The sequence below is a fragment of the Salmo trutta genome, chromosome 13 (genome assembly GCF_901001165.1).
Source record: "Salmo trutta chromosome 13, fSalTru1.1, whole genome shotgun sequence".
NCBI lineage: Eukaryota > Metazoa > Chordata > Actinopteri > Salmoniformes > Salmonidae > Salmo > Salmo trutta.
Window position 1 is genome coordinate 72,262,800 of NC_042969.1, and position 13,733 is coordinate 72,276,532.

A 13,733-nucleotide genomic window follows, 5' to 3' on the forward strand; every position below is an offset into this window, starting at 1 on the left:
ACCATTTGAGAAATCTACCAGACCCATATGCACTGGGTGAGTAACCCATTAGAGCATCCACCCACGGTGCTCAGAATGACACAAATCACATTTACATTATGGTAATGCATCTTAACAGAACATGTAACTCATGTAATGAAGCGGCCAATAAAACTGCACTTTCAAACATTTGCCAAAAAACAATTAGCGAGAACACCATTCTTAAAAGCGCAGCTGATAGTGGTTCCATATGAGACCGATAAAATCTGTTAGAAAGTTAGAAAGAGGGGAATCTGAAGATGCGACAACTGGGATGCGTTGCTAATATGACCAGGATTGTACATTTGGCTTCTGGATAACCAAAGAAAGTGGATATGAAATCCAGTAAAACGGGAGAGAAATGAAATGGCGGTCCAATAGGGAAGTAAATGGAAATACATTTGATAAATTAATTATAAATCACTCCTGTCTATACATAAATAAAATTAATTCAAAATACTTCACCAGCAAGCATGACTTAGCCACAGAGGAACCGAGGACAGGATCATTAGCGTATTTGAAAAAGCTCATAGGCCTATGCCTATTTGGGTAGCCCGCAATTTGGGCAGCACGCGTGGCAATAGGCCTGCCTAGCTGATTACTGACTTGCAGCTGTCAGCGAAAAGCATCTAAAATATATATGTGTGTGACTATAATGTTTGAGTATAATTAAAACAAGAAGGGGTATGTGGCAAAGATGTAGGTGAGTCTCTCTCCAGAATGGCTCAGCTGTCTCCCGCCAACTCTTGCACATTCATTGTGTGTATTGTTTGCCCTCCGATACATTTTTTTAATCAATTCCCCATAACATGTCATCAGTAGTAAATGTACCGTTACTCTTCGTCATTTGGTTACATACATTTCTGTTAATGCATTTATTAAATTAATTATTTACCGTTTTCATTCTCTCAGTTGAAATGTTGTTTGCAGAGTTCAAAACAAGTTAATTTCATAACCATCATTTACGAGATTTGTCAATTTTTTCATTGTCTTTTGTTTGGAGTGCCCCATGTGTCTGGTTTCTCTGTCCTGATAATGTTGAGGTAGCGATTTATCAGGAGGTGCTGCAGTACCCTCAGCACCCCTACATGTTGAGGTAGCGATTTATCAGGAGGTGCTGCAGTACCCTCAGCACCCCTACATGTTGAGGTAGCGATTTATCAGGAGGTGCTGCAGTACCCTCAGCACCCCTACATGTTGAGGTAGCGATTTATCAGGAGGTGCTGCAGTACCCTCAGCACCCCTACATGTTGAGGTAGAGATTTATCAGGAGGTGCTGCAGTACCCTCAGCACCCCTACATGTTGAGGTAGAGATTTATCAGGAGGTGCTTCAGTACCCTCAGCACCCCTACATGTTGAGGTAGAGATTTGTCAGGAGGTGCTGCAGTACCCTCAGCACCCCTACTTCTCACGGCTATAGTAGAAAAGTGTTTATTCAACATCCATTGTGAATGATAATATATCAAAACTATGAAGGGAAAAGGGAGATATCTAGTCAGTTGTACAACTGAATGCATTCAACTGAAATGTGTCTTCTGCATTTAACCCAACCGCTCTGAACCAGAGAGGTGCAGGGGGCTAGTTCCTCAGCGTAAGCTATTTGAAAAATCAATGTGTCCATATGGCAGAGGCAGTTTATCAAATCAAATTTTATTTGTCACATGCGTCAAATAACAGGTGTAGACCTTACAGCAAAATGCTTACTTATAAGCCCTTAACCAACAATGCAGTTAAGAAAAATAAAAGTGTTAAGTAAAAAATAAACAGATAAAAATAACAAATAATTAAAGAGCAGCAGTAAAATAACAGTAGCGAGGCTACATACAGGGGGTACCGGTACAGAGTCAATGTGCGGGGACACAGGTTAGTCGAGGTAATATGTACATGTAGGTAGAGTTAAAGTGACTATGCATAGATAAACAGAGAGTGGCAGCAGCGTAAAAGAGGGGGTGGGATGGGGGGACGACGACAATGCAAGTAGTCTGGGTAGCCATTTGATTAGCTGTTCAGGAATCTTATGGCTTGGGGGTAGAAGCTGTTAAGAAGCCTTTTGGACCTAGACTTGGCGCTCCGGTACAGCTTGCCATGTGGTAGCAGAGAGAACAGTCTATGACAAGGGTGGCTGGAGTCTTTGACACTGTCTTGGTGTGTTTGGACCATGTTAGTTTGTTGGTGATGTGGACACCAAGGAACTCGAAGCTCTCAACCTGCTCCACTGCCCCGTCAGTGAGAATGGGTGCGTGCTCGGTCCTCCTTTTCCTGTAGTCCACAATCATCTCCATTGTCTGGATCACGTTGAGGGAGAGGTTGTTGTCCTGGCACCACACGGCCAGGTCTCTGAGCTCCTCCCTATAGGCTGTCTCATAGTTGTCGGTGATCAGGCCTACCACTGTTGTGTCATCAGCAAACTTAATGGTGTTGGAGTTGTGCCTGGCCATGCAGTCATGTGTGAATAGGGACTACAGGAGAGGACTGAGCACGTACCCCTGAGGGGCCCCCCCGTGTTGAGGATCAGAGTGGCAGATGTGTTGTTACCTACCCTTACCACCTGGGGACGGCCCGTCAGGAGGTCCAGGATCCAGTTGCAGAGGGAGGTGCTTAGTCCCAGGGTCCTTAGCTTACTGATAAGCTATGAGGGCAATATGGTGTTGAACGCTGAGCTGTAGACAAAGAATAGCATTCTCATATACACCACCATTCAAAAGTTTGGGGTCACTTAGAAATGTCCTTGTTTTTGAAAGAAAAACTCAATTTTGTCCATTAAAATAACATCAAACTGATCAGAAATACAGTGTAGACTATTGTAGCTGGAAACGGCTGATTTTTAATAGAGTATCTACATAGGCGTACAGAGGCCCATTATCAGCAACCGTCACTCCTGCGTTCCAATGGCACATTGTGCTAGCAAATCATTTTAAAAGGCTAATTGATCATTAGAAAACCCTTTTTCCAATTATGTTAGCACAGCTGAAAACTGTTGTTCTGATTAAAGAAGCAATAAAACTGGCCATCTTTAGACTAGTTGAGTATCTGGAGCGTCAGCATTTGTGGGTTCGATTACGTGCTCAAAACGGCCAGAAACAAATAACTTTCTTCTGAAACTCACCAGTCTATTCTTGTTCTGAGAAATTAAGCCTATTTCATGTGAGAAATTGCCAAGAAACTGAAGATCTCATACAACGCTGTCTACGACTCCCTTCACAGACCAGCGCAAACTGGCTCTAACCAGAATAGAAAGAGTGGGAGGCCCCGGTGCGCAACTGAGCAAGAGGACAAGTACATTAGAGTCTCCAGTTTGAGAAACAGACGCCTCACAAGTCCTCAACTGGCAGCTTCATTAAATAGTACCCGATTAGCTAACACAATGTGCAATTGGACCACAGGAGTGATGGTTGCTGATAATGGGCCTTTGTACGCCTATGTAGATATTCCATTAAAAATCAGCCGTGTCCAGCTACAATAGTCATTTACAAGATTAACAACGTCTACACTGTATTTCTGATCAATTTGATGTTATTTTAAATGGACAACTTTTTTTGCTTTTCTTTCAAAAACAAGGAAATTTCTAAGTGACCCCAAACTTTTGAGCGGTAGTGTAGGTGTTCCTTTTGTCCAGCTGGGAAAGGGCAGTGTGGAGTGCAATAAAGATTGCATCATCTGTGGATCTGTTGGGGCGGTATGCAAATTGGAGTGGGTCTAGGGTTTCTGGGATAATGGTGTTGATGTGAGATGACCCGCCTTTCAAAGTACTTCATCGTTACAGACCTGATTGCTGCGGGTCGTTAGTCATTTAGGCAGGTTACCTTAGTCCCTGTGCCCAAGAACACTATGGTGGTCTGCTTGAAACATGTTGGTATTACAGACTGACAGGAAGAGGTTGAAAATCTCAGAAGGCACTTGCCAGTTGGTCAACGCATGCTCTGAGTACACGTCTTGGCAATCCGTCTGGCCCTGCAGCCTTGTGAATGTTGACCTGTTTAAAGGTCCTGCTCACATTGGCTACGGAGAGCGTGATCACACAGTCGTCCGGAACAGCTGATGCTCTCATGCATGCTTCAGTGTTGCTTGCCTCAAAGCGAGCATAGAAGTAATTTCGCTCATCTGGTTGGCTCATATCACTGGGCAGCTCGCGGCTGTGTTTGCCTTTGTAGTCTGTAATAGTTTGCAAGACATGCCACATCCAACGAGTGACGGAGCCAGTGTAGTACGATTCAGTCTTAGTCCTGTATTGACGCTTTGCCTGTTTGATGGTTCGTCTCAGGCAATAGAGGTATTTTTTTTTTTTTTTTACAAGTGTCTGGGTTAGAGTCCCGCTCCTTGAAAGCGGCAGATCTACCCTTTAGCTCAATGCGGATGTTGCCTGTAATCCATGACTTCTGGTTGGGGTATGTACGTACAGTCACTGTGGGAATGACGTCATCGATGCACTTATTGATGAAACCAGTGACTGATGTGGCGTACTCCTCAATGCCATCGGAAGAATCCCGGAATATATTCCAGTCCGTGCTAGCAAAACAGACTTGTAGCTTAGTGTCTGCGTCATTTAACCACTTTCTTTATTGACAGAGTCACTGGTGCTTCCTGCTTTTGTTGTTTGTTTGTAAGCCGGAATCAGGAGGATAGAATTATGGTCAGGTTGGTGAATCGAAGGGCAAGGGAGAGTTTTGTATGCATTCTCTGTGTGTGGAGTAAAGGTGGTCTAGAGTTTTTTCCCTCTGGTTGAACATTTAACATGCTGGTAGAAATTAGGTAAAACTGATTTAAGTCTCCCTGTATTAAAGTCCCCAGCCACTAGTAGCGCCGCCTCTGGATGAGCGTTTTCCTGTTTGCTTATGGCAGTATACAGCTCATTGAGTGCGGACTTAGTGCCAGCATCGGTTTGTGGTGGTATGTAGACTAGAGGTCAACCGATTATGATTTTTCGACGCTGATACTGATTAGTGGAGGACCAAGAAAAGCCGATATCGATTAAAAATCGGTCAATTTTTATATATATTTGTAATAATGACAATTACAACAATACTGAATGAACACTTACTTTAACTTAATATAATACATCAATAAAATCTATTTAGTCTCAAATAAATAATGAAACATGTTCAATTTGGTTTAAATAAATGCAAAAACAAAGTGTTGGAGAAGAAAGTAAAAGTGCAATATGTGCCATGTAAAAAAGCTAAGGTTTAAGTTCCTTGCTCAGAACATATGAAAGCTGGTGGTTCCTTTTAACATTAGTCTTCAATATTCCCAGGTAAGAAGTTTTAGGTTGTAGTTATTATAGGACTATTTCTCTCTATACCATTTGTATTTCATATACCTTTGACTATTGGATGTTCTAATAGGTACTTTAGTATTGCCAGCCTAATCTCGGGAGTTGATAGGCTTGAAGTCATAAACAGCGCAATGCTTGAAGCACAGCGAAGAGCTGCTGGCAAATGCAGGACAGTGCTGTTTGCATGAATGCTTACGAGCCTGCTGCTGCCTACCACCGCTCAGTCAGACTGCTCTATCAAATATCAAATCATAGACTTAATTATAATAATCACAGAAACACGAGCCTTAGAATCTATCATTTCGAAAACGAAACGTTCTTTTTTTCAGTGAAATACGGAACCGTTCCGTATTTTATCTAAACGGGTGACATCCCTAAGTCTAAATATTGCTGTTAACATTGAAGGTTGTGCAATGTATGTCATAATTATGTACAATTCTGGCAAATTAAATACGGTCTTTGTTAGGAAGAAATGGTCTTCACACAGTTCGCAACGAGCCAGGCGGCCCAAACTGCTGCATATACCCTGACTCTGCTTGCACAGAACGCAAGAGAAGTGACACAATTTCCCTAGTTAAAAGAAATTCATGTTAGCAGGCAATATTAACTAAATATGCAGGTTTAAAAATATATACTTGTGTATTGATTTTAAGAAAGGCATTGATGTTTATGGTTAGGTACACATTGGTGCAACGACAGTGCTTTTTTCGCAAATGCGCTTTTGTTAAAATCACCCGTTTGGCGAAGTAGGCTGTGATTCAATGATAAATTAACAGGCACCGCATCGATTTATATGCAACGCAGGACAAGCTAGATAAACTAGTAATATCATCAACCATGTGTAGTTAACTTCTCTGGGCTAGGTGGGACGTGACCGTCCCACACTATTCAACAGCCAGTGAAATAGCATGGCGCGAAATACAAAACAGCAAAAATATCAATTTAAATTTCTCAAACATACACTTCTCCTTAATGTAACCACATTGTCCGATTTCAAAAAGGCTTTACAGCGAAAGCAAAACATTAGATTATGGTAGGAGAGTACATAGACAAAAATAACCACACAGCCATTTTCCAAGCAAGGAGATGTGTCAATAAAACCCAAAACACAGCTAAATGAAGCACTAACCTTTGCCGATCTTCATCAGATGACACTCCTAGGACATCATGTTACACAATACATGTATGTTTTGTTCGATAAAGTTCATATTTATATCCAAAAACAGCATTTTACATTGGCGGGTGATGTTCAGAAAATGTATTCCCACCAAAAACTTCCGGTGAATGAGCACATCAATTTACAAAAATACTCATCATAAACGTTGACAAAATACATAACAATTATTTTAAGAACTATAGATACAGTACTCCTTGATGCAACCGCTGTGTCAGATTTTAAAATAGCTTTTCGGCGAAAGCACATTTTTTCAATATTCTGAGTACATAGCTCGCCATCAAAGCAAGCTATACAGACACCCGCCAAGTTCTGGGGTCACCTAAACTCAGAATTAGTATTATAAATATTCTCTTACCTTTGCTGATCTTCATCAGAATGCACTCCCCAGGACTGCTACTCCCACAAGAAATGTTGTTTTTGTTCGAAATAATCCATATTTATGTCCAAATACCTCCATTTTGTTTGTGCATTCAGGTCACTATCCAAAGGCATAATGCGCGAGCGCAATTCGAGACACGAAAAGTCAAAATGTTCCATTACCGTTCGAAGAAGCATGTCAAACGTCCTTTACAATCAATCTTTATGGTATTTTTTACGTAAAAATGCGATAATATTCCAACCGGACAATAGCGTATTCATTCCAGAAGAAAAAGGAGGAGGGGCGCGCTGTCGGGCTCGCGCATAACCAAGTCCTTGGTCCTCAGGCAGTCCACTCATTGACTGAGCTCCTATTCTCTGCCCGGTTACAGGAGAATGATGAAAAAAACTTTCTGATGGCTTTTGACAGCCAATGGAAGCCTTAGGAAGTGCAACGTGACCCCACAGACACTGTAGTTTTGATAGGGATTCAAAAGAAGAACTACAATTCTCAGATCTCCCACTTCCTGGTTGGATTTTTCTCAGGTTTTCGCCTGCCATATGAGTTCTGTTATACTCACAGATCATTCAAACAGTTTTAGAAACTTCAGTGTTTTCTATCCAAATCTACTAATAATATGCATATTCTAGTTTCTGGGCCAGAGTAGTAACCAGTTTAATTTGGGTAGGTTTTTCATCTGGCCGTGAAAATACTGCCCCCTACACCTTGACAGGTTAACTAGTGATTTTGTTAAGATTTATCTCATAAAAAACAATCAGTTTAATGCTAGTTAGCACCATACCTTGGCTCCTTGCTGCACTCGAATAACAGGTAGTCAGCCTGCCACGCAGTCTCCTCGTGGAGTGCAATGTAATCGGCCATAATCGGTGTCCAAAAAAGCAGCTTACCGATTGTTATGAAAACTTGAAATCGGCCCTAAGTAAATCGGCCATTCTGATTAATCGGTCGACCTCTAACGTAGACAGCTACGAAAAATACAGATGAAAACTGTCTTGGTAAATAGTGTGGTCTACAGCTTATCATGAGATACTCTACCTCAGGCAAGCAAAACCTTGAGATGTCCTTAAATTTTGTGCACCAGCTTTTGTTTACAAATATACAGACCGCCACCCCTTGTCTTACCGGAGGCAGCTGTTCTATCTTGCCAAAGCAGCGTAAACCCCACCAGCTGTATGTTATCCGTGTCGTCGTTCAGCCACGACTCAGTGAAACATATGATATTCCAGTTTTTAATGTCCCGTTGGTAGGATATTCGTGATTGTAGCTCATCTATTTTGTTATCCAATGATTGTACGTTGGCTAACACACTCACCGTCGGATCCTTACAAGGCACCCCATACCTACGTCCCTGATATCTCCGTCTCTTTCTGATGCAAATGACGGGGGGGAGGGGTGTTACGTTGCATCGGGCCTTGTCGGATGTCTGAAGTAAATCCTTTGCGTCCGACTCGTTAAAGAAAATATATTTGTCCAGTGCAAGGTGTCCTGATATCCAGAAGCTATTTTTGGTCATAAGAGACAGTGGCAGCAATATTATGTACAAAATAAAAACAAAAGTTACAAATAACGCAAAAAAAAGTATTAAATAAAAAACACACAATAGCACAATTGTTTAGGAGTCGGTAAAACGGCAGCCATCTCCACCGGCGCCATTCTTTCTATTTTTGATTTCGCACTAGTTGACTTATAACTTTTAGATGATCATTTTAATTCCGATTTTTATGATTAACCACATGACAACGATTTTGAGAAACAAAAATGTTATTGAAATAAAACTGTTCCACGAAATTGCGCATCTGAAAATCAGAACTGGCAAGCAGAATGGTAGAAATTGTAATCTTACAACTCACGTGCCGCCTATGAAGTCTTTCTAAAATAATTGCCTCCACGTTTCCATGGTGGGATTTTGCCTATAGGCTCCTTTGAAGTAAGGTAAGATATGCCTCATCATATGAAATAAAACATTAAGGTTTCAAATAATGAAATGTTTTCAAAATGCATACTGCCTCCAGCTCACATTGTAAAGTGGTGGGTGACGCGCTGATAGCCTGTTGCCTGCAATAGAATGAATGGGAGGCGCGCTTCAATGACCAGCTGAGAAATAAAAATAGTAGCTATTTTTAATTCTGCACTAAAACTGTTAACACGTGATTGCATTTAGAATTGTTGTGCAATAATTGGGCTTATAAAAGCATGTTTTAGTCCAGCAGCAACCAGCTGAGAAGCTGCAGGAGAAATCCAGTTCAAAATAGGCTCTGTATGCTGTGCGTGTGTAATAGTTGTGTTGGATAAAGATACATAATGAATAACAAAAACAGACAGGCCAATTTAATTCCACTAAATTACGCAAATTAACCTATAGACTGATAAGCATGACGGTCAAATGTATATACACAATGAATAAAAAGCATCAATGAATAAAAAGCATAATTTTGCGCAGGATTTTTTTTCTCCTGGTCATTTACGTGTGGCAGTGGTCTGGACTCGGTGGTCTCATGTTACAGTTTTATTTATGGGGAGGGGGGGTGCAGAAGCCTGCAATTGTCGGCTAACAGAAACACTGCTACACAGGTAACGCTTAACGTAAAGTAGGCCTATTACAGAACATAGTCTAATTTGACATTGTGGATCCATCGACCAACCACGTGATTGGCTTCAATGTATTGCTAACTTGCACTTTTTCAAAAGATGTGGGAAAATGATAAACAAAACAAGAAGTTAATTTGAGTCATAATGAGAGGAGAGAGAGAGAGAGGCTAACTGCAGTGCAAACCTTCAGAATACCATCTCTGTGATCTCTCAAACCATGGGCAGCGGTCCAAAACATTTCTAATGAACGATAAGAGCTTCTGACACTCATCTGGAAACACGGTGGTGAGTTCTGTTCAGCCTCACCGGGCAATTCATGGGCTGTCGTCTGAAGCTGTTGTATGGAAAAGAGTCAACCAAAGACGAGGAGCCAAAGGTGAGAACAAACTCTTGACCTGGAATATTTTGAAACCTTGAAATCCTTGGAACTGTAAAGAATTTCTAGAGCACGAAGAGGAATATTTATGGATTCAACATCAGTTCAGACTATAGACAGTGGCATCAAAGCAGCCTTGACGCTTTGGCCATATCAGAGCAGTCTGTGTTACACACAATCAATAATGTTGCACTGTTGAGAAGTAGCTGGCACAGTTTAGGAAAGACACACATGATAAATAGCCACTATTCTTTCATAATAATAGGTATACTAGCCTTACTTGCCATTTTATTGTGAAAGCTTTGTTGGCACATGTGAACTTTAATAATATACTGTGCGAGATAATGTAAGGATCTACATCTTATTGATGGTAAATAAATATTTACAGTGTGACTTTATTAACGGTGAACCATCACACCATTGCTCTGGCAGCTGTCTTTGTTCGTGTCGCTGACTAAAAAAATCAGGCATGTGTTGCTTGATCGCTTTATGAACAAATTCCTGTCAACTACAGGTAACAGTCAAAATAAAAGAAACATCAACATAGTCTATTGATAGGGCGGTGGGCCACCACGAGCCATCAGAAAAGCTTCAATGCGCATAGATTCTACAAGTGTCTGGATTCAACGCCATTCTTCCACAAGAAATTCCATAATTGTGTATTTTGTTGATGGTGGTAGAAAACTCTCAGATGCAGCTCCAGATTCTCCAGTAAGTGAGTTAAGATCTGGTGACCGTAAACCCCTTATGCTCCTTTGAGACCCCTCTTTCAAAGTCACAGAACCCACAATAACATTTGCTAAATATGTATACGTGACCAATACAACTTGATCTCTTCTTCTTGCCATGGTAGACAAAATAATGGGCAACTGAGCATTTACATACATTACCCTAAGCATGATGGGATGTTAACTGCTTGATTAAATCAGGCATCACACCTGTGTTGAAGCACCTGCTTTCATTATGCGTTGTATCCCCAATTTACTCAAGTGTTATCTTTATTTTGGCTGATACCTATATATGATGTTTGTTTAGGTTTTGAGTTTACGATATTAAAACATTATTTGACATTTACTGCTTACGAAGACAGCTAACGTTAGCTTGCATTCACTGATTTAGCTAGCTAACTAACGTTAGTTTTGTGGATTGCGTTATGGGAATTAGCTAGCGGAAATACTTTTTAGATAAACTATAGTATAAGCGAATGCGATAGCATTTAAGGCAAGCAAACATCTGTTCACTACTTAGCTAAAGTTATAAAAATATATTGTGTCCCAAGTAGCTAACGTCAACCCTTGTTCTATATGTGACAACTGTGCAATCCTGAGACGCTGCTGTTCTGAAGGGCCTCGCTGACTCCCAATTCCACCATAGAAAACAGACAATCAAGGTTCACTTTACCCAGTGTCCTTTAGCTATTCATAATCTCAGTAAATTGTGAACACTTAAAACGTTACGTCGTTGTTTGAAATCAACTAGTAAAAAAAAAATGCACATTTGGTTAGCGTTTACTTGCTAGCTAGCTGGAAAACAGTCAAATGTAGCTAATGTTACTTACTCATTGAAAAGCAGACAAATGGTTTCCGAAGGGGAACTACGACGGTGATTTCTTCTGTTAATGATATTTTTATTGCCAAACAGATTGTGGATGACTCTTCAGTGACCGTGTTTTGAAAGTCCGAATTATTGCAACAGAGGGATCTCTACAAAACTGTGCCTGTGTTGGCTGATAGTAGTAAACCAGAGCTATGAAAACAATGTCTGCCGGTCGGAGGCACAGAGGCTGCATCATGTTGTCCCAGAAACAAAGAACAACACAGCTTCCTAGCGGACAAATGGGAGAAATACAGTAGTGAGCAGAGAGGGTAGTTCATTTACGTTATAGAGGCGCACGAACAGAATGTACACTTGTGCTTAGCCTCCAGTTGAAAGCATGTATGTTTGATGAATGTCTGAAGACGTAATGACAGAAATGTACTGCACTTTTTACTGAGAAAAAACACATAGGAATACCTTTTCCTTCAGATACCCTATATTGTCCTTTTTTAGGTAAGCAACATATGAGACTGACCCAATGAATCCCTTTGGTGATACCAATAATGTAGCTAGCAAATTTACAAGATAGCGACAGTAGTTCCCTTGGTAACCAAACAAACATACTTGCCAGTTTAGCAACCCAAACCATCAGTCCTAGCTTGCTATTATGAAAATCGAATTGAACAATGACATTTTCAATTCCATTTTTGCTTTCAAAAGCAACTCAAACAAAGAACACATTACCAAAAGTCTCGTTGAACATCTCATTCCAAAATCATGGGCATTAATATGGAGTTGGTCCCCCCCTTTGCTGCTATAACAGCCTCCACACTTCTGGGAAGGCTTTCCACTAGATGTTGGAACATCGCTGCTGGGACTTGCTTCCATTCAGCCACAAGAGCATTAGTGAGGTCAGGCACTGATGTTGGGCGATTAGGCCTGGCTCACAGTCGGTGTTCTAATTCATCCCAAAGGTGTTCAATGGGGTTGAGGTCAGGGCTCTGTGCAGGCCAGTCAAATTCTTCCACACTGGTATCGACAAACCATTCCTGTATGGACCTCGCTCGGAACACTGGGCATTGTCATGCTGAAACAGGAAAGGGCCTTCCCCAAACTGTTGCCACAATGTTGGAAACACAGAATATTCTTCCACCTCCACCAAACTTTACAGTTGGCACTAGGTATTCAGGCAGGTAGCGTTTTCCTGGCAATATTTGGGGTTAACTGTCAAGTGTAAATGTGTTTCTGAATGAGAAGTGACAAATGATGTGATGCGTTTCTTGTGACTTGAATGGTAATGAATGGATCTATTATGCTGCCACATGCCAGGGCCACAACACAATGTATGTGTGGTGGTGCTGGTGGCGGAGTGAAGGTAGACTGCAAATGTACACTCACCAGACAGTTTATTAGGTACACCCATCTAGTATGTGGTCGGACCCCCTTTGCCTCCAGAACACCCTGAATTATTCGGGGCATTGACTCTACAAGTTGGTAAATGTTCCACAGGGATGTTGGTCCATGCTGACATGATGGCAATCATGCAGTTGCTGCAGATTGGACGGCATACACCTTTGACACCAGGCAGGATGGGTCCATGGACTCATGCTGCTTACACCAAATCCTGCCTCTGCCATCAGCATGATGCAACAGGAACCGGGATTCGTTGGACCAGGCAATATTTTTTGACTCAATTGTCCAATGTTTGTGATCACGTGCCCACTGAAGAAACTTCTTGTTTTTAGCTGATACGAGTGGAACCCGGTGTCTTCTGCTTCAATAGCCCATCCGTGACAAAGATCAATGAGTTGTGCGTTCCAAGATGCTGTCTGCACACCACTGTGCCGTTATTGTCTGTTTGTGGCTTGACTGTTGGCTTGCACAATTCTTTCCATTCTCCTTCCACCTCTCATCTATGAGCTGTTTTCACCCACAGGACTACTGCTGACTGTTTTTTTGCACACTTTTCGGATAAACCCTAGACACTGTCGAGCTTGAAAAGCCCAGGAGGGTGGCAGTTTCAGAGATGCTGGATCTGCTTTGCCTGGCACCGACGATCATACCACGCTCAGTTGCTTAGAATGGTTAAAACAAGTGACCTAACGTTCAATCGAAACTGAATGTCTCAATGCCGGCCTGCTTTATATAGTAAGCCACTCATGACCATGAACTCACTATCAGAGCGAGCCATTTTCGTGAACAGGTGGTGTACCTAATAAACTGTCCAGTGTGCGTGTTTAGTCCCCACTCCATCCTCTTCAGTCATGCATCTTTGCCTTCTAAATTACTTGGATCCACACTGACACGAACCTCATCCCCAGGCTAATGTGCACTGAACCAGATTACTTTGACACTAACAGTAGGAGCTGAAGTCTGGACCGCAAA

At 41.6% G+C, this 13,733-nt stretch overlaps 1 protein-coding gene across 1 annotated transcript in view; it reads right to left on the reverse strand.

Annotated features, from left to right (window-relative positions):
- Positions 1–11,593, reverse strand: part of cuedc1b (CUE domain containing 1b) — a 45,192-nt gene extending 33,599 nt beyond the window's left edge. The window contains exon 1 of the mRNA XM_029773523.1: positions 11,371–11,593. The gene's annotated coding sequence lies outside the window, so the exon portion shown is untranslated. The remainder of the gene's footprint in view (positions 1–11,370) is intronic.
- Positions 11,594–13,733: the final 2,140 nt, after the last annotated feature.